At 43.2% G+C, this 4,494-nt stretch overlaps 1 long non-coding RNA gene across 1 annotated transcript; it reads right to left on the bottom strand.

Annotated features, from left to right (window-relative positions):
- Window positions 1-2,697: 2,697 nt before the first annotated feature.
- LOC137837276 (uncharacterized) lies at window positions 2,698-3,487 on the bottom strand. The gene is made up of 2 exons (XR_011085407.2): window positions 3,034-3,487; window positions 2,698-2,890 (listed from the first exon to the last, which is right to left on the bottom strand). It is a non-coding gene; the product is annotated as an uncharacterized LOC137837276 (long non-coding RNA).
- Between the last annotated feature and the right edge of the window lie 1,007 nt (window positions 3,488-4,494).

The raw sequence follows: 4,494 nt of genomic DNA, 5'->3' as shown, positions 1-4,494 counted from the left end.
TATTTTTCTAGTTTTCTCTGTGTTCTTCCCCTTCCCTGCTCCATCACCATATCAATTTGGTGCTTTCATTGAGCCTACCTCCATGGCTCCCAAATCAATCAAAGATTTAGAGGAAACCCTGCAAACCATTTTAGACAAACTAGCCCACCTCCAAACCCAAATCTAGCAAACCTATGACCATCATGAAACCCGTTATAATGCCTTACACCACACTATAGAATCTCGACAAAAAGATTGGGACTCCAAAGAAGAGGTTGTCAATCACACCCTCCATACCATCTTAACGTCTATACCCCCACCGTTACCTTCCCCCAATGAACCAAACAGTTCTGCTACTACCTTCTCTGTTCCACACATAACCCCTGTCTCACTTCCACCCCTAACTTCACAAACTACATCCTCCATCTTTGCCACAACAACATCTGTTGTCCCCCCTCCATTACGTCACATACCACGATTCCTACCCTACCCCGCCCCCTAAAAAATCCAATTATCTTTCTTTGATGGATCTGATCCGCTAGATTGGCTTTTCCAGGCTGATAAGTTTTTTCAATTTTACAATATCACTTGAGAATCTCGCTTACACATGGTCGCTTTCTATATGCGCGGAGATGCTCTTAGTTGGTTTAAATGGATGTACCAAAATCATCAATTAAGTGAATGGCTCTCTTTCAGTTGTGCCTTAGAGCTCTGGTTCGGTTCCTCAACTTACACCAACCATCAAGCAGAGTTGTTCAAACTCCGCCAAAATAGCACAGTCACTGAGTACCAAAAATCTTTTGAAAGATTGTGCAATCGAGTCTTGGGCCTCACACCTGAGATGATCCTCAATTGTTTTATTTCAAGTTTGATCCCAGAAATCAGTAGAGAGCTTGCTGTTCTTCAACCTACCTCAATCACCCAAGCCATGGACCTTGAGAAGCTCTTGGAATCTAAAATCCATGATTCAAGGAAATATTACCGTAACCCATCCTTCCACAATCATCCCCCCATCTTTTACCACCACCATGTCCCCCTTTCCAACCCCAAACAGCAACCACTACACCCACCTCTCTACCCATAAAAAAATTATCACCCACCCAGTTACAAGAACGTAGAGTAACCGGCTTATGTTACAACTGTGATGAAATTTTTTTCCTTGGTCACAAGTGCATCACCAAACGTTTCCTATTTCTACTTAATGAAGAACCTACACTAGAAGCACACCCAGACACCTTCCCTGCCTTCGATACTGTCTCTAACACTGAGGACCCTAATCCAGTTCACCTATCTCTCCAGGCCTTGTCTGGAACCCCCTCAGCCTACACCTTCAAACTTCAGGGATTTATTCATCATACACCCGTTACCATTTTAATAGACACCGGGTGTTCACACAATATCCTCCAACCTCGCCTAGCCCATCACCTCAACCTTTGAACCCTTCCTATTAAACCTTTTTCCATCATGGTTGGAAACGGCGAGAAAATTCATTGTACACATCTCAGCCCAATAGTTCCTGGTTCTATACAAAATCATTATTTTTCCATCCCATTTTACCTCATTCCAATTGAAGGCGCGGATGTAGTCCTAGGAATGGACTGGTTACGCTGTCTTGGACCCCTACAAGTAGATTTCACTACACCACAACTCTCTTTCCATCACCAAGGCACCATCATAACCCTAGTTGGAACCAATGAACTCTTAGACACACACGCTTCTGTCACCAATATTTGTCACCTCCTACATACCAAAGCCATAACATCACTTCATTTGCTCACTTTCCAACCAGATCCCTTACCATGCTCCAACCCTTCCCCACAAAATATACACCCCAAGATTCAAAACATCCTCCACACATACCATTCAGTTTTCTCACCTCCTCACGGTTTACCTCCCCACCGCCCCCATAACCATCATATTCCCTTGATCCCAAACTCCACCCCCATAAATATCAAACCCTACCACTACCCCCACACCCACAAACACACTATGACTTCTCTCATTCAAGAAATGTTGTATGAGGGCATCATCCGCCCAAGTACCAGTCCTTTCTCCTCCCCAGTCATACTCATAAAAAAAAAAGATGGATCATGGAGATTTTGTGTGGATTACAGGGATTTAAATGCTATCACAGTGAAGGATAGATTTCCCATTCCCACGATTGAGGAACTCTTAGATGAATTAACTGAGGCATGAGTGTTCACTAAGCTTGACCTACGATTTGGCTATCACCAAATACGTGTACACCCCACAGACTGCCACAAGACAACTTTTCGGACCTTAGATGGTCATTATGAGGTTTTAGTTATGACATTTGGCTTATCTAATGCTCCATCTACCTTTCAAGCTACAATGAATGACCTCCTCCGACCATACCTAAGGCGTTTTGTACTAGTTTTCTTTGATGACATCTTAATCTACAATACATCCATGACAGACCACATTCAACATCTCACCATTGTTCTCCAATTACTTCAGAATCATCAATTTTTTGTTAAGGAATCAAAATGCAATTTTGCAGCCCCTACAGTCGCCTATTTGGGCCATATCATTCAACAAGGAACGGTTTCCCCAGATCCAGAAAAGATTCAAGCTATTCTACAGTGGCCCGAGCCCAAATCATTCACTATGCTGCGTGCATTTTTGGGCATTACAGGGTTTTACCGGAAATTCATCCGCGGTTATGCCACTCTTGTCTCTCCACTCACAGATTTAATCAAATTGAAAGTTTTTACATGGAATCAAAATGCCAACACAGCCTTTACACAGTTCAAAAATATCCTAAATACACCCTCTCTTGCACCTCCCTGACTTCACCATCCCTTTAGTAGTGGAAACGGACGCTTCCAATTTCGCCATCGGAGTCGTTTTATCTCAAGTTGGGCACCCTATTGCCTTCTTCAGTAAGAAGCTATGTCCAAAGAAACAAAACAATTCAGTTTATGTTAAAGAGATGCTAGCAATTACTAAATATGTTAAGAAATGGAGACACTATCTTATTGGAAATCACATTCAAATTATCACAAACCAGCAAAGTTTAAGAGGATTACTTACTAGCGCTTGCCATACACCGAAGCAACAAAAATGGGTTTCACGACTTATTGGGTACAATTTTTGATATCCTCTATCGACCCAGACGTCTCAACCATGTTGCAGATTTCCTTTCCAAGCCACTATCCTCAGCTTTTTTAGCCATCTCCTCCCCAGTACCAGAGATCATCACAAAATTAAAAAAATACTATCAGACAACAACTGGGCAACAAGAAAAAAAATAAACTGATAGGTGTTCCCAACTCAGATTTCAATTTTCATACTGACTTACTGTACCATGGTCAGAGACTTTACATTCCATCAACAACCAATCTCCGCCCATCCATTCTTCACGAGTTTCATGTAACCCCATTCGCAGGGCATTCCGGTCTCAAAGCCACTTTAGCTCGTTTAGTTGCCTCTTTCTATTGGCCAGGTATGTACATGAACACAAAAACGTTCATCAGAGAGTGCCTTCCTTGCCAACAGAATAAACCCATCAACACAAAACCCCTAGGATTATTACAACCCATACCCCCCCCCAAACCAGAATCTGGGATGAACTAACAATTGATTTTATCACTCACTTACCATCATCGTTTGGCCATACATTTATTTGGGTGGTCTGTGACCGACTTTCAAAATCAGCTCATTTCATAGCCCTCCTCACGTCCTTCACCGCCTCCCAACTAGCCAACCATTTTTCTATGGAGATCTGTAGGTTGCATGGCACTCCGAAATCCATAATCTTAGACCGAGACCCGCTCTTCCTCAATAACTTTTGGAACGAGCTTTTTCACCTACAAGGAACAAAATTGAAATACAGTACAACTTATCATCCTCAAACCGACGGTTAAACCGAGGTTATCAACATAAGTTTAGAAATATACCTCCGCTGTTTCACCAGTGACAATCCGCAAAGTTGGTACAAATACTTGCACCTAGCCGAGCTTTGGTACAATTCTTCTTACCATTCGACCATCAAAACAACCCCGTTCCAAGCACTCTATGGAAGACCACCACCATCCATCCCGGATTATGTATCTGGCACTGCATTAGAACCCAATCTAGATACCACCCTTCAAGAGCGAACGCAAATTCTGCACCAGTTGAATACCAATTTGGCGTTGTCGCAACAACGCATGGCCAAACAAGCAAACGTCGGACGACGCCATCACGTCTTTACTGACGGCGAATGGGTACTGCTCCGTCGACAGGCTTACCGCCAAACATCCCTCACTGGTTTTCCTCACCACAAGCTTACCCGAAAATTCTACGGCCCATACCCGATTACAAAATGCGTTGGTGAAGTGGCTTATGAATTAGCTCTCCCACCGGATTCCAAGATTCACCCAGTATTTCACATTTCTCTCCTCAAACCTTATCATGGACCAAAACCTCCTCTACCCGACCACCTTCACAGCCAGGAAAGAAGCCCACCCCTTTCTCACTCGTCCAACACAAACCACAAAATAACCCTAAGTG

This window comes from Phaseolus vulgaris, chromosome 4, assembly GCF_051622355.1.
Source record: "Phaseolus vulgaris cultivar YP4 chromosome 4, ASM5162235v1, whole genome shotgun sequence".
Taxonomy (NCBI): domain Eukaryota; kingdom Viridiplantae; phylum Streptophyta; class Magnoliopsida; order Fabales; family Fabaceae; genus Phaseolus; species Phaseolus vulgaris.
Note: the sequence above shows the minus strand (reverse complement) of the source record. Positions and strands in the feature narration are given on the sequence as shown.